We start from the raw sequence: 22,818 nt of genomic DNA on the forward strand, positions 1-22,818 counted from the left end.
CAATGTATGGCAAAAACTATTACAATATTGTAAAGTAATTAGCCCCCAACTAAATTTAAAAAAAAAGGGAAAATAAATAAATAAATAAATGATTGCTGTTAATAATTCATTCAACAGATGTTAGAATACTTATTGTGTATGGGCTTGGTTCTGGGAAGAGAAATTCTGGTACAATTTCAACATTGCGGGTACTAATGAAAAAGATGAAAGTGGCATTTGCTGCGAACCTCAATCACTAGGGCAGTATGTCCTTTCCATGTCTTCTCCCTCACCCCAGCCACCTTCATGGGTGAGCACTACGGTAACTAAAACAGTGTTCTTAGTGGCCATGAGCCCTGTTCTGGTAATAATTGCCTCCTTTTAACATCTAGCCATCTGTCTGTCCTAAGCTTTAAGAAACTGGCCATGAATGTTGCTAGTTCTATTCCTTTGGGTTCCTCATTTTTGCGTTTCCCTGCTGTGTTCCTCTGTAAGATGAGGAATTTGGGCATCTTGATCCAGTGTCTGTATTTCTGTCCTTGTGTTGTGCTGCATCCTTGAAACAGTGATGACCTGAATAGGCTCTAGCGGAGACTCAAGTGGAGGGAGTAGATTCCAAAACTAAGTCTAAGTAGGGAGCAATATGCCAGCAAATTTGGAAAACTCAGCAGCGGCCACAGGACTGGAAAAGGTCAGTTTTCATTCCAGTCCCAAAGAAAGGCAATGCTAAAGAATGTTCAAACTACTGCACAATTGCACTCAACTCACCAGCTAGCAAAGTAATGCCAAAATTCTCCAAGCTGGACTTCAACAGTACATGAACTGAGAACTTCCAGGTGTTCAAACTGGATTTAGAAAAGGCAGAGGAACTGGAGATCAAATTGCCAACACCTGTTGGATCATCAAAAAAGCAAGAGAGTTCCAGAAAAACATCTACTTCTGTCTTATTGACTACGCCAAAGCCTTTGATTGTGTGGATCACAACAAACTGTGGAAAATTCTTCAAGAGGTGGGAATACCAGACCACCTTACTTGCCTCCTGAGAAATCTGTGTGCAGGTCAAGAAACAGCAGCTAGAACTGGACATGGAACAACAGCCTGGTTCCAAATTGGGAAAGGAGTTCGTCAAGGCTGTATATCGTCAACCTGCTTATTTAACTTCTATGCAGAGTACATCATGCAAAATGCCGGCTGGAAGAAGCACAAGCTGGAATTGAGATTGCTGGGAGAAATATCAATAACTTCAGATATGCAAACGACACCACCCTATGGCAGAATGCCAAGAGAAACTGATGAGCCTCTTGATGAAAGTGAAAAGAGGAGAGTGAAAAAGCTGGCTTAAAACTCAACATTCAAAAAACTAAGGTCATGGTATCCAGTCCCATCACTTCATGTCAAATAGATGGGGAAACAATGGAAATAGTAACGGACTTTATTTTGAGGGGCTCCAAAATCACTGCAGATGGTGACTGCAGGCATGAAATTAAAAGGACTCTTGCGAACCTCAGAGAAGAGCCAGGAAGAGATAAGGAGCTAACCAGGCAGTTCAAAAGGAATGAATCTTGACAACTGAACATAGGCAGTGCCCAGGAAGTGGCAAGACAGCAGGAAAGGAATCAAACTTCTCCAAGAGTTAAACTGTAAATCCAACGCAGAGGAGATGTGGCCAGTTGTGGGGAAAATGGCTTCAAAAACCTGCAAGACTTTGAGAACCCGAGTGACTCTGTTCTCATATGATTAAAACCCAAGCCAGCAGTCATGGCGGTCAAACCCAAGCTCGGGTACTTCCACGGCTGAGGGAGGATGGAGTCCATCTGCTGGCTGCTGGCTGCAGCTGGTGTTGAATTTGAAGAAGAATTTCTTGAGACAAGAGAACAATATGAGAAGTTGCAGAAAGATGGACGCCTGCTTTTCGGCCAGGTGCCTCTGGTTGAAATTGATGAAATGGAGCTGACACAGACAAGAGCCACCCTCAGCTACCTTGCTGCCAAGTACAGCTTGCATGGAGACAGTCAGGATTGACATGTACGCTGATGGCACCCTGGATCTCATGCTGATGGTGGCGCTGGCTGCGTTCAAAGCCCCGGAAGAAAAAGAGGAGAGCCTGGCTTTAGTCTTGAAGAAAGCTAAAACCCAGTACTTCCCCGTCTTTGAAAAGATTCTGAAAGACCACGGAGAGAATTTTCTCGTTGGCAACAAATTCAGCTGGGCAGACATACAACTCCTGGAAGCTATTTTAATGGTGGAAGAACTTGATGCTTCTGTTCTTTCTGACTTCCCTCTGCTGAAGGAATTTAAAACAAGAATCAGCAACATTCCTACCATTAAGAAGTTCCTGCAGCCTGGGAGTCAGAGGAAGCCACCCCCGGATAGCCACTATGTTGAACTTGTAAGGAATGTCTTGCAGTTCTAAAGGCAGCAGTCTTACGATGGCAGACTAATGAACCAATTGCAGCATTGGCTCCTGTCACGAAGCAAAGCAAATGGTGTAGATTCTAGAAGTAATCTAAGTAATCTAAGTGTAGATTCTAGGAGTAACGTGTCTGAAAAAAACAAAACCGTATTGCCATCAGCAGCAAATGCCAAGTAAATGAAATAAAAAAAGAAAAAACAAACAAACAAACAAAAAAGGACTCTGGCTCCTTGGAAGTAAATCTATGACCAACCTCGACAGCGTATTAAATAACAGAGACATTACTTTGCAAACAAAGGTCCATCTAGTCAAAGATACGGTTTTTTCATTAGTCATGTATGGATGTGAGAATTGGACCCTTAAGGCTGAGCACTGAAGAATGGATGCTTTTGAACTGCGGTGTTGTAGAAGACTCTTGAGAGTCCCTTGGACTGCAAGGAGATGCAACCAGTCCATCCTAAAGGAAATTAGTCCTGAATATTCATTGGAAAGACTGATGCTGAAGCTGAAGCTCCAGTATTTGGCCACCCGATGTAAAGAACCAACTCATTTGAAAAGACCCTGATGATGGAAAAGGTTGAAGGTGGGAGGAAAGGGGGACAACAGAGGATGAGATGGTTGGATGGCATCACTGACTCGGTGGAATGAGTTTGAGCAAGCTCTGGGAGTTGGTGATGGACAGCAAGCCTGGCATGCTGCAGTCCATGGGGTTGTAAAGAGTCAGACAGGACTGAGTGACTGAACTGAGAGAGCAAAGGAAAGGAAGTTGTTTCTCAAAGTTCAAACCTACAAGAATGGCAATGCCAGTAGCCAAAATTATGGGCGCAGAAGATGTTTTCAAATATGATGGGGAAGTTGATGGGACAGGTCTGGGTAATGGGAAGATGGTTTCATCTTAGACATAGCAATAGAATATGTTCAATATCCATCAAAGATATTCTGTAGTTATGTTTACAGAGATCTGTGAAAGTAGAAACATAATTGTTTGAATTTCTCAATTGTTGCTACTTCCCAGTGTATACAGAGTCTGAATGTTTGAAAGTTGAATTGTTCAGGAGAGACTAGAATTTGGAAGAGGAGTCTGGACTGGGAAGAGAGAGATGAGATTCAGATAAGAGAATCTTCTGAGTAGTGGTGATATTTAAAGCCATGAGATTGAGTTAATGTGCCAAGAATAGCAAGGGGGTAGTGGGAGAAGTAGAGCAAAGAGCAGGATCAGGGTACTTCTGCAAGGTAGCTCACATTTAGTGAAGACGCAGCAAGAGGACCTGCAATGGTTTAGCCACACAGGAAAATAATGGTCACATGAGATAAAGGAGTTATGGAAGGTAAGTTCCTAAGACTGTTAACAGCTATGTAGGGCTAAAGAAGGTGAAAGATTGAGGATTTTGTGATGAAGACACCATTAGAAACCTTCTAAGGGCAGGTGGGCATGGTAGTTGGCATTCATTGCTATGTATTAAGAGTTGCTTAAAGGGAGGGAGGTAGGCAGGCTGAAAACAAAAGAAGACTTGAATGATAAGGGCCAAGGGTAGGTAGATTAGGCATCAGCTTTTGGTGGAGGGGAAGACTCAATTGGAAAGAGAGAAAAAAAATAGCATTAAGGTTCTTAAGAAGAATGGTAGTTCTTAGTTGCAAGACTAGTTGATACAGATAAATACTGAGGAGGATAAAGTAATATTTAGAATTTAAGGAGAAAATAGAGGCTTGATAGAGACATTTTTGGGGGCTGTTAGCTTTATTTTTGAGTAGTAATCATTCCAGATGGGAAGGATAGCAGATGTTTATATTGGAACACATCAACTCCATTTCACAGGTTTCTCCAGTAATGCATATGGGTATATAGGTACTCTAACATTAGTTGTTTTTTTTTTTCACCAGTTTAATTGCTAATAAGACCATCATTGTACAATTTTGTGATCTGACTTCTCAATGTGTCATCATTAGCACCTGGAATATGTATGATTGTTTTTCTGTTTTCTTTGTCTAGTCACACATTCATTTAAATCATATTTTATGATAAAAGTTATGCTTTTAAGAACTGAAAGTGTCTGTGGGATCATACTATTAACATTTAACCCATTAGGTTGCTTTCACCTTATTAACTGCCAACAGATTTGTGCCCTTGTGTTTTATAGAAGACATGACATTTCTTAGAATGATGAAATAAAGCCATTTCTATAACCTTGTTTCTAGAAAGACAGGCAGAGCTGAGATTCTGGGCAGCCCAGTTATTATTCCTATAGTTCTGATATCTTCTAACATCTCAGGGTATAAGATCTGTTTCATGCATCTCTCAAAGCAAATATGAGAAATCATAATTTAAAAAAATCCTAAGTACTTAAAATGCATTGTTGTTGTTCAGTCGCTTAGTTGTGTCTGACTCTTTGCGACCCCATGGACTGCAGCATGCCAGGCTTCCCTGTCTTTCACCATCTCCTAGAGCTTACTCAAACTCATGTCCATTGAGTCGTTGATGCCATCCAACCATCTCATCCTCTGTCGTGCCTTTCTTCTCCTGCCCTCTATCTTGCCCAGCATCAGGATCTTTTCCAGTGAGTCAGTTCTTCATATCAGGTGGCCAAAATACTGAAGCTTCAGCTTCAGCATCAGTCCTTCCAATGAATATTTAGGACTGATTTCCTTTAGGATTGACTGGTTGGATCTCCTTGCAGTCCAAGGGACTCTCAAGAGTCTTCTCCAATGCCACAGTTCAAAAGCATCCATTCTTCGGTGATCAGCCTTCTTTATGGTCCAACTCTTGGGTCCATACAGGACTACTGGAAAAACCATAGCTTTGACTCTACGATTGTTGGCAAAGTAATGTCTCTGCTATTTATTATGCTGTTGAGGTTTGTCATAGCTTTTCTTCCAAGGAGCAAGAGTCCTTTTAATTTCATTGCTGCAATCACCATCTGCAGTGATTTTGGAGCCCCCCAAAATAAAGTCTGTCACTGTCCATTGTTTCCCCATCTATTTGCCATGAAGTGATGGGACCAGATGCCATGATCTTAGTTTTCTGAATGTTCATTTTTGAGCCAGCTTTTTCACTCTCCTCTTTCACTTCAGCAAGAGCCTCTTTAGTTCCTCTTTTCTTTCTGCCATAAGAGTGTCATCTGTGTATTTGAGGTTATTGATATTTCTCCCAGCAATCTCAATTTCAGCTTGTGCTTCATCCAGCCTGGTATTTCACATTATGTACTCTGCGTAGAAATTAAATAAGCAGGGTGACAATATACAACTTTGACATACTCCTTTCCCAATGTGGAACCAGGCTGTTGTTCCATGTTCAGTTCTAAGTGTTGCTTCTTGACCTGCATACAGATTTCTCAGGAGGCAGTTAAGGTGGTTTGGTATTCCCATCTCTTGAAGAATTTTCCACAGTTTGTTGTAATCCATACAATCAAAGGCTTTGGTGTAGTCAATAAAGCAGAAGTAGATGTTTTCCTGGAACTCTCTTGCTTTATCTATGATCCAACGGATGTTGGCAATTTGATCTCCAGTTCCTCTGCCTTTTCTGTATCCAATTTGAACATCTGGAAGTTCTCAGTTCACGTACTGTTGAAGCCTAGCTTGGAGAATTTTGAATATTACTTTGCTAGTATGGGGCTTCCCTTGTGGCTCAGCTGATAAAGAATCTGCCTGCAATGCGGGAGACCTGGGTTCGATCCCTGGGTTGGGAAGATCCCCTGGAGAAGGGAAAGGCTACCCACTCCAGTATTCTGGCCTGGAGAATTCCATTTACTCTAGAGTCCATGGAGTTGCAGAGTTGGACATGACTGGGTGACTTTCACTTTCGCTTTCTTTGCTAGCATGTGAAATGAGTGCAATTGTTTGGTAGGTTGAACATTCTTTGGCATTGCCCTTCTTCGGTATTGGACTGAAAACTGACCTTTTCCAGTCTTGTGACCACCGCTGAGTTTTCCATATTTGCTGGCATATTGAGTGCAGCACTTTCACAGCATCATCATTTTGGATTTAAAATAGCTCGACTGGAATTCCATCACCTTCACTGGCTTTGTTTGTGGTGATGCTTCCTAAGCCCCACTGACTTCATACTCTTAAGATGTCTGACTCTAGGTGAGTGATCACATCATCATGGTTATCTGGGTCATTAAGATCTTTTTTGTGTAGTTCTTTTGTGTATTCTGGCCACCCCTTCTTAATATATTCTGCTTCTGTTAGGTACATACTGTTTCTGTTCTAAAATGCATAATGGTGTGTTTTTAATATGTTAATCAGAGACCCTAGAGAAACCCATTGTTTTATCTCGAAGATTAATATTTACAAATTTTAGACTCTATTATTTCTAATATCCCATATTTTAATGTAGAAAGAAAGATTTTTTAAAGAAAGCTATTAATTTAGTATCCAGTGTTTTTATTTAAGTGCTAAACCTAAGTTTAGCCTTCTGTGTTTACCATGCTACCCTTGGTTTGATTGGATGAATAAGGATGATAGTTTCAGATACAGAATGTACTAAGAACCTACTACATGTCAAGCATTTCATGCAGTGTTTAGAAATAAGATAGGAAAATGAAATTAAATATAAAATGATCAAAATGCTAAAATGTTTAGTCTAGATATATACTGTATGGTTTAAGAACAGGAAAAAGTTTAAAAGGAGGCTCTAGTTACATGTTGAAGGATGGGAAGAATTTGAGGTAAGTGAAACGGTAAATAGGAAGTTTCAACCAGAAAAGCCCCATGGCATCTTAACTTGAAATTATAGATTGTTTAAAACGAGTTCTGTCTGTGTGGTTAGAAAGGAGAATAATCATCTCATCTCAAACAAACATCTCAAAGAATCATTAGGTTTTGTGCTAATGTCAGCATTCAAACATACTCCTGCACATCCATACAGTTCTGTACACTGAAAAGTTCAATGGAAGACAACTTTAGACTTGTATGATGGGGGTCCACCTTCTGCATATATTAATAGCTTTGAGGAAATGGCCCAGGGAAGTTCCTTTTATTAAAAGAAAACATTTATTTTTGAGGATCTAAGATGAATAGTTAATTTGCGGTAGAAACAACTGACCATTTGAGATAGGCACTTAAAAAGCTCTGATTCAATTTAGAACTGTCGTGAGGACTGAGGCATTGATCCAATGACAGAGAAGTGAGTCTCTTCAAAACATGTTGTTTCCAGAAGGCAGAAATACTAGGAAGATACAGCAGTAAAATCCACTACTCTGAAGTGGATAGAAGATGACACATTGAAGACTGTGTCCATTGTGTCATCTGATACTCCCTATGCAATGTTCTTCCTCTGAATTTGGTACTTATCAAAATGCTTTTTGCCGCCATTCACAGGATCCTCAAATCTAAGAGCATTGTCTGTTGGATTAACACAAGTACAGAGAAAAATTGCTTTGACAACTCAATTGTTTTCTATAAAACTTATGTACTTTATATATTTTCCCTCCTCTCTTCTTTCTATTGGAGAAGGAAATGACAACCCACTCCAGTTTTCTTGCCTGAAGAATCCCATGGACAGAGGAGCCAGGCAGGCTACAGTCCTTGGGTTTGCAAGAGCCAGACAAAATTTAGCAACTAAACCATTCTCTCTATAATTCCCTTTTCTGCTTCTGAGGCTTATTACCTCCTGGTCACAAAATGGCTGCAAAATGTAGAGAAATAAAATCTTGACAGAACTCTGTTTAAGGTAAGAAGTAGAGGTTCTGCCAGGGTAGCTAGAGACAGATCTCCTCATGTTTTTCTGTCTCTTTTAAGGCACAGAGAAAATCTCAGAACTCTAGCAGATCCATATTCTTTTACAAATTAACTTCATTGAGGAATAATTTAAGTAAAGCTCACCAAATTTAAGGATGCACATTAAGTTTTCACAGTGTATACAATCATGTAATCAACACTGCAATCATGATGAAAAAAATCTTACCTACAAAAAGTTGAGATGTTCCCTTTTAATGGATCCAGTTAGGGTGCAGTGTTGAAATCCTTCAGTCAATAACGATATTTTCATATAATCATTAGATCTTAATGAAAGCTGCCATTACAATAAAACTTATTTTATTGCTTACGTTTATTAAGTGCTTACAGTATTATCGTCACCAGTATTTGACATACATTATCTCCTTTCATTCCTGGAACAACTGTATGATACAGGCTCAGTTAACAAGGCTGCTGTTAGTCTCTATGGTGCCTTTGTGTGAAGCAGAGAAAGGAGGTCCCTCTGGTTGGAGGGAGGGTGCAAGTCTGACTAAGTAGAATAGAGATGGATTTGGACCCCTTCTTTCTCCCTAAACCAGACCCCTTTGAGGAGCACATCCATGTTGCCTCTGGGTTAGGCAGGCTTGTCATTTGTACCCATTTTACAATATGAAAACTTCAGTTTTAGGGGAGCGGATCAGCTTTTTCCTGGCTGCAGATTATGGGGCATTTCTTGGCTTTTGACAGTACGGTGGTAGCATCTTTAAAGGATCTATGAAGAAATGTTCTTGACTAAACAATTACTCTTCAAGTTTTAGCTGCTTCGTATTAGCTATTTACCCACTCCCAGGTAATTCTTCTGGTTTATCTCATCAATTTGTTCACATGAAATAATTTTATTAGTTATTATACTCTTAACAACTATTATGTAGTGAAAGTGTTAGTTGCTCAGTCGTGTCTGCCTCTTTGTGATGCCATGGACTGTAGCCTGTGAGGTCAACAGGAAATCTAAATCACCATAATGCACCATGGTGGTCTTAGTCACTAAGTTGTATCTGACTCTTTGTGACCCCATGGACTAGTAGCCTGGCAGGCTCCTCTGACCATGGAATTCTCCAGGCAAGAAATTGCCATTCCCTTCTCCAGGGGATCTTCCCAACACAGGGATCGAACCTGGTTTCTTGCATTGCAGGCAGATTCTTTACCATCAGGGGTGACAGAGGATGAGATGGTTGGGTGGCATCACCAAATCAATGGACATAAGTTTCAGCCAACTCTGAGAGATAGTGAAGGACAGGGAAGCCTGGCATGCTACAGTCCATGGGGTCGCAAAGAGTTGGACGCAGCTTAGTGACTGAACAACAACAACTATTGTAGTTACTGTTTGTCCATGGAAACTTAAATAATTCTGTTTATGTTTTTAGTGGGAATTGTTTTTTTTAATTTTTAGTTGACTAGTTACTGGCATCCTGTATGAATGTGTTTGTTTGCGTTCAGATACATGAATAACTCTGTAAGCTTTCCTGTTTTTGATAAAATTATTCTTAAAACCCTCAAAGCTCTTTGAATAACCATGTATCTTCTTTTATTAGTCATAGAAGCTTATTGGGTTTTATTAAATTGTTTGATGATGCCTTAACATAAATGACAAAATCTGGTCCAACATTATGTGCCTTGTACAATTTTTACATAATTTTAGATTTTGAAGCTGTCATGGAATATCTCAGGGGAAATATCTTTAGGAGTTACAAAACAATGGTTTTTGAAATAAATTGTTTAGAGGTTGTCAGTCTATATTAGATTTTGTGAATGTAACCTGTAATTGGAATTTTCTTCTTTTTCCTGATGTTGAGAGTAAGTAAATTAAAATCAGATGTTCATTTCTTGCTATTTAAGTCCAAGGTTTACTCATCTCGTCTTTTGAAAATAGGTATAATTAGATCTCTTGCATAATTTACTAAATACTCTATAAAAAACTGTATACAGATGACTAAGAAACTAGGAATGTGGACAGAAAAGACTGGCCATAGAAAATGATTGATTAGTTAGTTGAAACTGTTAAAGTAGTAGTGTCATTTTTATGCTATAGGTGTGTAGAACAAGTAACTTAACCTAGAGTATCTATGTGTGTTAAAATCGGAGGCTGTCAATTCCTTTGAGACATACTCCTGTTTTTGGAGTAAATTTGTTTCAGTATTTCTTCCCTTTTGTTTTTGTTTCTCAGATAATGCTTTTCCTTGAGATGACATGGGAGATCTCTAAAGCAAAGGATATCTTTCCTATACTCCTGTGTCAAGGTGTAAATCTGGGGTAGTACATTACTCTAAAGCTGTTCTCTTAGTGTGGTTCTCAGACTATTACCATGACTTGCGATCTTGTTAGAAATGCAAGGTCTAAGGCCCCAACTGAAGCCTACTGAATCAGAAACTCTCGAATGGGCTCAGGGATCTATCTTTGTTTTAAGAAGCCTCCCAAGGGGTTCTGATGGATGCTAAGATTTTAGAACTACTGCCTGCTGTAAAGGAAATTTAGTATACCCAATTTACCTAGGTTGCTATTAGTTACTAAAATATCCCTCCTACTGAAATAGCCTCCCTATCCATCACCAACTCCCGGAGTCTACCCAAATCCATGTCCATCGAGTCGGTGATGCCATCTAGCCATCTCATCCTCTGCCGTCCCCTTCTCCTCCTGCCCCCAGTCCTTCCCAGCATCAGGCTCTTTTCCAATGAGTCAGCTCTTCACATGAGGTGGCCAAAGTATTGGAGCTTCAGCTTCAACATCAGTCCTTCCAGTGAACACCCAGGACTGATCTCCTTTAGGATGGACTGGTTGGATCTCCTTGCAGTCCAAGGGACTCTCAAGAGTCTTCTCCAACACCACAGTTCAAAAGCATCAATTCTTTGGTGCTCAGCTTTCTTTATAGTCCAACTCTCACATCCATACATGACTACTGGAAAAACCATAGCCTTGACTAGACTGACCTTTGTTGACAAAGCTTTTTAATATGCTGTCTAGGTTGGTCATAACCTTCCTTCCAAGGAGTAAGCATCTTTTAATTTCATGGCTGCAGTCACCATCTGCAGTGATTTAGGAGCCCAGAGAAAAAGTCAGCCACTGTTTCCACTGTTTGCCCTTAGTACTAAGTACTTCCCTAGTACTTGGAATGATTGTTAGTTTTCTTGTCTAGCATCTTACTCCATTTCCTCTCATTTAGAAAATTTCTTAGCCATGAATTTTAAAAACTGTTCTTTTTTAGAAGTGTATTTTATTAGAGATTTAGGGGGTTAGTATTTGATCTGTACTCTAGGTAAGTGGTTAGCCACATTGCTGGTATGGACCAATCCTATTTGTTTTACTTTTGAAGTTTATTCTCTCTCTGAGTAAAAAAGAAATATATTCTTGTGGAAGAGAATTGGAAACATACATAAAACTATGAAGGAGAAAATAAAGTATCTCTTATAATCCTACCTCTCAGACATAACAATAATCTGCAGTTTATGTGCAAATATTAAAGAAATAAAATAATTCAGAATAATTTAGTATTGAAAGTAAATCTTCATCTTTCTACTACTCTATCCCATTCTTAGTGTATCCTTTAACATTAAGTATACAGACTGTTCCCATTAAGATTTCTGTGTTTGACTACTTTTAAATTATAAAATTAAAATGTAGGAAAAGTATTTTTTAAAGTATTTACATTGTTGTAATTTGCATTTGAAAATATCTTTATGTAAATATTAGGATATGAGGATAATACCACTAAAATATGGGTATCTATAATCACAAGGAAATATGTTCTAAGATCTATCAAAGTTACAAAATTTATTTTTACCTGAGACCCATGTTAGGTCATAGTCGGAGTCAAGAATATTAAATTTTGCTAACATGAATTTTTGTCTTGCAGTTTTTATAGAAAGTCTGTAGTGAGGTAAATAGTACACACAGAATTCATCTTTTTTAATGTTTTTCTTCCTTAAAGCAGAAGCTTCAAATTTATTTTCTCATATTTAAATTCCCTTGTTATGGGCAGAGACAAGAAGATTTAAAATGTCTAATCTTTCAGGGTTTAAAAACACAAGCAATTATGGTATGTTGGATTTATTACTTTTGTAGATTAAAATCTACAATTAATGACAAAATTGCGTATAATGGTTTTTATGGTATTAATAGTCTTAGTAAGCCATCTGTAGCAGTTTTCAATTCTCAATATAATTGCTTAGAGTAGTTTATGTTTTCTAAAGAAAAATCTCTAGACAAGCTGTGCCTTGTTTTACTTCTGTTTTAAGCTTATCTCCTGACTGGATCTGAGATCTGTGATTTATTTCTCTTTGGAGATGTGGGAATTTTCAGAAGTATAGAGATAATAAATTGTGATTTGAAAAACTGCATACTATTTAGAGGCAGCAGCTTCTTTCTATGGCAATATCAGTGTTTGCTTGTCTTTTTTTGTGAGTGGGGGTGTGGGATTGAAGGGAGGAATACTATTCTCCCCTTTCATTTGGATGTTTAAAAGTTTATCATTTGGACATACGAATGTTTCACCCACCTGGAAATCAGTTTGGGAGAACAGAATCTGTCAACTGGCATTTAGTTACATGACATAGATGGTCATTTCTAACATGTGGATGTGTGCCGTTGACCATTTGTTTTTCTTCTTTAATTGCAAGAATTGAGTTGATCTTAATTTATGGTAATCTAATAACTCCTTAGTATCTTTTATCTTCTTTAGATATTTTCTCTCCTTATCTTCAATCCTTGCCATCATTCCACTCTGTCTGTAAGCACTCACTTTGTTGAATTTAACATATGTCTTTCTGATCTTATATTCTTATGTTTATTCAGGTACACATCCTTGACAATCATGCTTCTTTTTTTGTGTGTGTGAGGTTTTAGTTTACTTATATGGCACTATGCTATAAAGTACACTCCTGATTTTTCTCTTCAACATTTAAAAAATATTATAAAGCAGATTTTTCATTATTTATTGTTTCCATCATATACATTTATTACATTTTACTGATCCATTTTTTTCATGAATGTCTATAGGGTCTCTTGTTGATGGACTCTGGCAGTGTGTCCTTCATTGAATTCTTTGTGTGGGACTTTCCTGATGTTGTCCTTCCTCCTCTCAAATAAAAGTTGTTGGCCTCATGGTGCATTTTTCAAGCCACTTTACTTTTTCTCGGTGATGGTGACTCTAATTATTTCAAGAGATAAACTAATCATTTCTGTTGAATTAGTTGTCTCATGTTTCTTTCCTTGAGGACAAGTGAGTCTTAATCCATTTCCATGCGGAGACTCCTATAAATAGTGAATGCTTGTGAGAGTTTCCTGTCAGGTTTAAAGGCAATTACTTTGGATAGTTGGGCTTTTTTGGAGCCTCTCTCTCAAGATGGCTTTTCTTATTCCAAGGACTACCTCTATTTCCGTTTTTCTCTAATCCGTATGAGTGAACAGTATAGGGGTTGTCCTGTGGGTAACTGGGGAGTTGGAAATAGGATTCTTCATTGCTGAGATGACTTTCGCCTTGGCAGATGAAAAGAGAAAACCTCTTTTAATTGTGGGTGCCATGTGAATCACTAAGATCAGGAGGTCACAACTAGATACGGGGTTCTCTCTTCCCCCTCAGTGTCTTTGTCTGTGTGCTCTCTGAGCAGGATGCAGGTAAATTCTCCAGGCGCTGTCAGCCTCTGAAGCAAATCCAGGGTCCTGCATGATATTCTTCTCAGACATTCTTCTGTAACAATTTTCATTTAAAAGCTGGAAAACTTTTTGGTGGTTCCCGTCCAAGATGTGTGTGTGTGTGCTCAGTCGTGTCTGACTCTTTGTGACCCCATGTGACTGTAGCCTGCCAGGCTTCTCTGCCCATGGGACTTTTCCGGGGACGAATACTGGAGGGAATGGCCACTTCCTTCTCCACGGGATCTCTCTGACCTAGGGATCAAACCCGCATCGCCTGCGTCTCCTGCACTGGCAGGTGGATTCTTTACTTTCCCCCCGGGAAGCCCTCCAAGATAAAGTGTTCTAAAAAAGTTATTGCAATATATAGTCTTTAAAGAGTTTAGTTTTATTTGCATCTTGGTTTTCTGAACTCTTTATTTGACACAGTTTAAACAATACGAACAGCTCTTACGGATGCCTTGGGAAAAGAACACAAAAGCATCCTTTGGACGCTTTATAATCACTACACTATGTAGACTCTCTGCAAATGTAATCAAATGAAACAATCTTTTATACAAAGCAGAATAAATCTGTTGTGGTAATTAGTGTGAACATACCAAACAAAACAAGGCTAATTACTGGAGGGGGAAGAAAAGAAATGAATTTTGTGAGAAATAGGCCATCTTCCTCACTAGGCAAGGTTTTTTGTTTTTTTTTTTCAACTCTGGAGAATAGAAATTTTGATGACATTAACACAGCTTATTAATGATCATTGTAACTCACTCCATCCACCTAATTAAATCATCAGCTCCAATTGGTAACAGGGGAGCATAATTTAAATGGAACTGCTCTGACAAACTAGACACCACCACACTCCTCAATATTTAATACTCCCTGTGGCTGGATTAAGGGCAGTGTTTAAGAGTCATTTAGCCACATCTTTCAAAGGTGACTGACAGACGTTTTCTATGCCTTTTAAAATACAAAATAATTATAAGTACATTCCTGATTAAAGTCTTTTGTCATTGGGTATAATGTATATTGGGAAATTATAATTAAAACCATTTTTTTTCCTCATTGATAAGATAGCTGAGCCCCTGAAGGAAAATTGATTTTATTAAGACCAGGAAGTAGAGTTAAAAAAATGCACACTTAGTTGCATTAAAACAGTTAAAGAACTAGATAAGAAGCATAGGAAAGTTTGTTTACTGAGCATTTACTATGTAACAGCACTAAGGTAGGTTGTGGGGATTTAACAGAACGATCCCTGCAGTATTACAGCAGGGAGCATAGATATTAATAATTACAAATGTAATGAACACTACAAAGAAGATTAGGGAACTGACAAAATCTTCAGCCTGACACTTATTCCAGGTCCTAAAAGGGAGAAAAAAACATGCAAAATTGTGCCCGCCTCCTTCCCCCACCCACTTGCTTTGGCCTTTGTAACCAGTCCCTGTGTAAATTTTAGTATTTTTTTCTCTTTCTATCCCTTTGGAGAAGTTTGGATTATGTTTCCTTTATGAATTCATGGAAATCAAAAGCACTGTGAGCCCTCCTGGCACTTAAGCAAGAGTGTACAGATCTGCTGGGCTTGTCAGCACCAGCAACCCTGATTTGTGGTTGTTGGAATCGGTTTCAGAGTTTCTGCAGACAGGAACGTTCCACCTCACATGGCTCCTGGCTTCTTAGTTAGTGGCTGTTTCCATTGCTTTTTAGTTGCAAGGCTGGTGCAAAGGAGCTGAGCAGCTTTGGGCTCCAGGTAGCTGAGAAAGCCTGATGGGCATGAAAACGAAAATGAGACAGGAATAGAAAGTTAACATTTCCTAATGCTCGAGCCTCATCTGTATCTCTGGTTGAGAGCATTTCCCACTATCTATTTGCCTTATGAAGCAGGGCTATTTTTCTGCCAGTTCCTACCAAGGTCAAAGAAAGATTGGATATGCCACTCTGCTCTTTCAGGATGGCTTTTGTATAGGTGTGGCCGAGCATTTGAAATAGGTCTTTTGGATTATTTCAGACAGAAAAGAAAGTGTCAGAAAAGAAAGTGAAAATCAGGGAGAGTTTTTTCTGGTCCTGGAACAGCATGTTCAGAATCTTACAAAATGTCATCCTTGGAGATGGGAGAAAGATCCACCATGCCTAGAAAGGAGAAGGTTGTTTGGAGTGAACCTGGGGAAATAAATTAGATAAGCTTTATTTTCCTCTCCTTAGGACAGATGTAGAGGTTATAGATTTGTGGTTGCCAAAAAGTATCATTGCTGCTAGATTTTTAAAAATAAACTTTTAAATTTTAGAGTAGTTTTAGATTTACAGCAAAGTTGCAAAGGCAGTACAGAGAGTTCTACCTCACACTCGATTTCCACTGTTATTAACATATTACATGGGTATTGTGAACTTGCCACAAGCAATGAATCAATATTGATATATATTATTATTAACCAAGTCCATACTTTATTTGGGTTTCCGCAGTGGCTCAGTGGTTAAGGATCCGCCTGCAGTGCAGAAGATGCAGGAGACGTTGGTTAAATCCTTGGGTCAGAAAGACCCCCTGGAGGAGGGCATGGTAACCCATTCCAGTATTCTTGCCAGGAAAATCCCATGGACAGAGGAGCCTGGCAGGCCACAGTCCATGGAGTCTCAAAGAGTTGGACACGACTGAAGCGACTGAGCATACATGTATATTTAGATTTTTTAGTTTCTACCTGGAGCTTCCCTGGTGGCTCAGCTACTGCCTTTGGTTTTTCTATTCCAATACTCCATCTAGGTTACTACCTTACATTTAGTTGTCTTGTCTCTTTTTGGGGGAGGGGCAGGGAGTTGGGGAGAAGGTAATTATTTTTGTAAGACTGTTCATTCTATTTGAAGTAATGCTTTTATTTCTTGTGTACTTAACCTATTTATGGAGAAGGGAAATGGCAACCGACTCCAGTATTCTTGCCTGGAAAATCCCATGGACGGAAGAGCCTGGCGGGGCTACACTCCATGGGGTCACAGAAAGTCAAACACGACTGAGCACACACACGTAACCCATGTATGTTTCAGAATTGTTTCTGCTGTAGCATTTTGAAGTTTAAATGAATCTGTTTCCTTGTACATGCCATTTAAAAATTTTTTTGGTGATGTCCTTTCACAGCCTTCCAAAGCAAGTCATTTTGCAGGCTCTGCTCACAGGGCAGTCTCTTCATCTGTCTAGACGGTCAGTATGTCTCCATACTGGAGAAGTAAGATGAGGATCAGATTATTTACTGCTGATGACACCTGTAGAATTTGGCTTGTTGCTCATATAAACACTTGAAATTGTTATTAGGCAAAGACTTGTCATTTTTTTATGGCCATATACATATATATATTTATATATATGTACATGCAAGTAGATATGTTTGCATATATACATGCATATGTGCATGATGTGTGTATGTGTATTTTTCATCCTATTTAAGTCACTGAAAATTAATTTAATCTCTCTTATGCAGGTACTAGAGCCTAGGTAAAGATAGAACATGACTAGTTCAAAGAACCTTTCCTTGTAGGTGAATGTGAAAATCCAATAGATCAGGTATAATGACTACCCTACTCTCTTTATTGCCTTTGCTAAAGATTTGGGAGTTTGGTGGTGATTAGAAACATCAAGCTGATCTTACGAGTATTGGGTCTATAAAGAAGTTCCAAGCCAAACATCATGAACATGGACAAATTTCTGTATTTTAGTTCTGTTGCATTTACATGATGGATTGTCAAATGAAAGGGCATGAATATGACAGTTTAGTTTCACATTAATCATATCCTGCTTTATTGCCATCACAAAATCTTCTAGGGTCATGATCCAGAGGGTCTGTGAGTCTGAGGTTCATAAATATGGTTTTATAATGTCCATGTGAGGTTATTAATATTAATTGCTTCTGGTTTTCCCTTGGTGTTAAGTTCTCCATTGCTATTTGTGGTTTATTTTGAATTCTGTGGTTGAAATCCACAGTGTTCCTGAGATTGTGTACTAATATGCATTTTTGGCTTGCCATTTACTCTTTTGAGAAGCATAGTGACTTTTTTGACCTCTGAGCAGTTGTCCAGAAACAGAAGTGCTTAGTGTTCTCACTATATAATTTTCATGTTCTGATGCCCATAAATTTTCCTCTGTGGGGATTTGTTGCATCAGTTTTTAAAAATTGTCCTAAGGTTCAATTTCCTTCTGTAAAGCAAAGATAATAGCAGCACCTACTTCGCACCGTTGTTGTGAAGGTTAAATATGCTACCATACGTAAGGGGATGAACCTAATGTATGGCATTCAGTAAGTGCTAAATAAGTATCATCCATTAAAGTCATTTGTACTCTCAGCATTGGATACCAGGCTATTGCAAAACTCACTCGTTTGCCAGTGTGAGCATCTGTGTATCCCCACCTTTTTTCCCCCCTTCAACAATGCCTAGCCTTAGACCTCAGCATCAGGTAATAAGTAACAACCTCTGAAAGGTCCATTAATTTTTAGAGGCCACTTAAGCACCATTGAGTAAACTGGCTCACTTGGGTCTCTGAATGATATCCTAGGAGAGTTAACATGTTTTTCCAAAAGGGAAAAGTAGTTGATTCCTTTTTAAGTACTATTTTCAGACCCATTAGGCTTGAAGTAATGGTGAGGCTTCCATGATCGCTTTGAGGAATACACTGTATTTTTTATTCTCTCTCCAAAGGGCCCATTACAGCTCTATCGAGTTGTTTGTTCTTTGATTTCCATCAAAGAGAGTGATTCCAGCAAAGGTTAACCAAGGCCTCTCTCTGTCTCTCATATTGCCTTTCTCTTATCTGACTTAACATTTATTGATTATGAAAAAGTTAAATCACCATATAGTTTAATAAAATAGTTAAATGAAGGAATTGAGTAAAGTGTAAAAGCATAGCATCTGTCAAAGGCTTAAAGGGCATCGTGGGCCTTTTTTTTTTTCCTCTTCCTTTCCTTTTTGCTGTTAGTGTACACAGCTAAAAGCTAATTATTGGTATACCTCCTGGATTGTAGTTAGGAAGGAGGAGGTGAAAAAGGGAAGGGAATCATCCTTCAGATGGAATGAACTTTTAAGATATCTTGTCTACCATGTTGTGGGAAATGAAATTTATGAAACCAAAAAGGCAAGTTGCCTATGCATTTTAGTAACTTTAGAAGATTACACACTCAATATGGGCTGCAATCTGTCTGCCTGTTTGCTTGAATAGGTGGTTTGTGTTTCCTTCTTCATGTCTCACACTTGGCCTGGAAAGTAGTGGGAGAATCTTCTCACAAATTCAGAGCCCTTCAGAAGGAGGGCTCTGTTGACCACAGCCACTGGAGCCTAGCATTTAGTAGTTCACCTTGTCTCCATTTGTGTTGGTCACTGATTTTCACCAAAGTGGACTGGTAGGTAATTAACTCACACTCAAATTTCTAGATACAATTTTACCACTGACCTTCATCCCAGAGCTCTTTTGTATAAAAACTTAAGGATTAATATGATGCTTTTGGTTGAACCCTGGGTAAAAGAAGAACTTACTTTGGACTAGATTAATATCCCAAGACTTATGAATGATATCAAGGGAGGTCATTTTTCAATGCTGCTGCTGATTTTAGGCAAAAGACACTTGATTTACAGTGAAACATGTTAAAAATTTCGGAGAACCCAACCCCTTGAAGATTGCAGCACACAGAGGATATTGTGACATGTCTGCAGAAGGTTTTGCCCAAGGTCCTCTATTACTTTGGGAAATGCTTATTTTATTTTATTGTGGCCTTTTCTAGTTACACCTGATCTGGGTGAGGTTTCTTTTTCTCTGCTCCTGGCCAGGCTGCCATGCCCTACATCATTAACCCTAAACTCTGGGGAACTGATCCCCTGACAGCCTCTTTGATATGAGATTAGATCCCTTCCAGGCTGCATTTAATTGACTGAGTTCCTAGGGGGAATAGCTGGTTCCTACTCCTTCTTTCTGTTTTAGTTGGCTACTCTTCTTTAGTAGCTGGCTTGCAAATTCACTGTGCCTTCGTGAGGAAGGAAATGTGACAGATGAAACAAATGCCTCTGATTCCGAATTCTCCTTTTTTTCCCCTCTCCCTTCTAATAGCATGTCTACGGTTAGACCTGTCAATGAGCTCCTTTGTTCTTTTTGAATCCTCTTCCTCCAAGTAATAAGAAAATGGCCTCTTTCCTCTTCTGTCCTCACCGTACCTTATCTGTTTTTCTGAAAATGAAAGACGAGAGGACTGGTAATTAAAATACCAGTCCTTTTCCCTTGACTTGAATGTCTTTACTTCTGTTTTTAAACCTTATAAAAATCTTTGACTTCTCTTAAATGACTCTTGCATTGTAAACATTTTTTCCCCTGATCTTTCATTTTCTTGCAATGATTAAAAAATTCAAACCACATTGGTTTCCCTAAATATAAAAGTAATATATGCTCAATGTCAAGAATTCAAACATTAGAGAGGTATATAATGTGGAAAAATAAAAGATGCCTATAATAATAACTCCCTGTGTTCCCTCACAAACCTAATCTTTATTTTTTCCTGTGTAATCCTCCTGATTTTTCAGTATATATGGTGTTAATTTTTAATAGCAATAACATCACTTTCCAACAATTAAAAAAATAATTTTGAGGGTTGCAGTTTAGATTCATTCCTGTTCCTTCTCTAAGACATAGCTGGAGGCTCTTGAGCAAACACCCCAGAGTCCAGTTTGAATTGCAGATTTGTAAGTGATTGAAATATGTAAGGGCTTCCCTGATGGCTTAGGGGTAAAGAATCTGCCTGCAATGTAGGAGATGTGGGTTCCATCCCTGGTCTGGAAAGATCCCCCAGAGGAAGAATTGGGAACCTACTCCAGTATTCTTGCCTGGACAATCTACTGGACAGAGGAGCCCGGCGGGCTATAGTCCATGGGGTCACGTGACTGAGCACACACACGCATGAAATATTTAAATCAATTGAGTCATTGAAACTCCTCTTTCTTAGTCCTTCCATCCCCAAATACAGTCCTGAGTTGTTAACCATCTTCTCTAATGTCACAAGCTAATGATGTCAGCCTATTTGTTCCCTGCCCTTGACATTGATTCTCTCTGGTATGTCTCCCTTTGACATGAAAACTCAGGGAGAAGACCACAGAGATGTGTTGACTTTGGGCTTTGCTATTTATCATCTGTGTGGTCCTGGGAGCATGTCTTAATCTTCAGAATGGCAAGTCCTTCTAAGGAGCAAGCGTCTTTTAATTTCATGGCTGCAGTCACCATCTGCAGTGATTTTGGAGCCCCTCAAAATAAAATGTGTCACTGTTTCTATGGTTTCCCAATCTATTTGCCATGAAATGATGGGACCGGATGCCATGATCTTAGTTTTCTGAATGTTGAGTTTTAAGCCACTTTTTCACTCTCCTCTTTTACTTGCATCAAGAGGCTCTTTAGTTCTTCGCTTTCTTCCGTAAGGGTGGTGTCATCTGCATATCTGAGGTTATTGATATTTCTTCTGGCAGTCTTGCTTCCAGCTTGTGCTCACCCAGCCCAGCATTTCTTATGATGTACTCTGCACGTAAGTTAAATAAACAGGGTGATAATATACAGTCTTGACGTACTCCTTTCCCAATTTGGAACCAGTCTGTTGTTCCAAACTGTGGAAAATTCTGAAAGAGATGGCAATATCAGACCATCTGACCTGCCTCTTGAAAAACCTGTGTGCAGGTCAGGAAGCAATAGTTAGAACTGGACATGGAACAACAGACTCGTTCCAAATAGGAAAAGGAGTACATCAAGGCTGTATATTGTCACCCTGCTTATTTAATTTATATGGAATCAAGATGGCTGAGAGAAATATCAATAACCTCAGATATGCAGATAACACCACCCTTACGGCAGAAAGTGAAGAACTAAAGAGCCTCTTGATGAAAGTGAAAGAGGAGAGTGAAAGAGTTGGCTTAAAACTCAACATTCAGAAAACTAAGATCATGGCATCTGGTCCCATCACTTCATGGCAAATAGATGGGGAAACAGTGGAAACAGTTGCTTTATTTTTTTGAACTCCAAAATCACTGCAGATGGTGATTGCAGCCATGAAATTAAAAGATGCTTACTCCTTAGAAGGAAAGTTATGACCAACCTAGACAGTATATTATAAAGCAGAGGCATTACTTTATCAACAAAGGTCCGTCTAGTCAAGGCTATGGTTTTTCCAGTGGTCATGTATGGATGTGAGAGTTGGAGTACAAAGAAAGCTGAGCACCAAAGAATTGATGCTTTTGAACTGTGGTGTTGGAGAAGACTCTTGAGAGTCCCTTGGACTGCAAGGAGATCCAACCAGTTCATCCTAAAGGAAATCAGTCCTAGGTGTTCATTGGAAGGGCTGATGTTGAAGCTGAAACTCCAGTACTTTGGCCACCTGATGCAAAGAACTGACTCATTTGAAAAGACCCTGATGCTGAGAAAGATTGAGGGCAGGAGGAGAAGGGGATGACAGAGGATGAGATGGTTGGATGGCATCACTAACTTAATGGACATGAGTTCGGGTAAACTCTGGGAGTTCGTAATGGACGGGGAGGCCTGGCGTGCTGCTGTTCATGGGGTTGCAAAGAGTCAGATGCAACTGAACTGAACTGATGGTGGCTCAGAAGAGCCTGAGAGGAAGCTGCAAACCAGACTATTCTTCAGGGTGTAACAAGGACTATGGATCCTAAAAGTATTAAAGATCGTTCGTACTTCCTGTTGTGAAGTTGTTTAAAGAACTTACCTCATCATTGCTTCCTGGATATCTATCAGGACTTCTCATGTGATACTGTATTTCATTCATTATAAACTGAGATTTTTTTTTTGTATTGTTTATTTCTCTATATTTGAGATGTGAGAATATCTTGGCATAGGGTCATGGTTTATTTAATACCATTTTTATTTCGTAGTGGTAAATAAAATGGTGGCTCAGTTGGTAGAGAATCTGCCTGCAATGCGGGAGACCTAGATTCGATTCCTGGGTTGGGAAGATCCCCTGGAGAAGGGAAAGGCTACCCACTCCAGTATTCTTGCTTGGAGAATTCCATGGACTGTATAGTCCATGGGGTCGCAAAGAGTTGGCCACGACTGAGCAACT

General features: G+C 39.1%; 1 long non-coding RNA gene and 1 pseudogene across 2 annotated transcripts in view; both read left to right on the plus strand.

Moving 5' to 3' along the window:
• Positions 1-22,818, plus strand: part of LOC145511426 (uncharacterized) — a 451,478-nt gene that overhangs the window by 170,692 nt on the left and 257,968 nt on the right. The window lies entirely within an intron of this gene.
• Positions 1,738-2,422, plus strand: LOC145509081 (glutathione S-transferase A4 pseudogene; annotated as a pseudogene).

Source organism: Giraffa tippelskirchi, chromosome 6 (assembly GCF_054371585.1).
Source record: "Giraffa tippelskirchi isolate mGirTip1 chromosome 6, T2T-mGirTip1v1.2.pri, whole genome shotgun sequence".
NCBI lineage: Eukaryota > Metazoa > Chordata > Mammalia > Artiodactyla > Giraffidae > Giraffa > Giraffa tippelskirchi.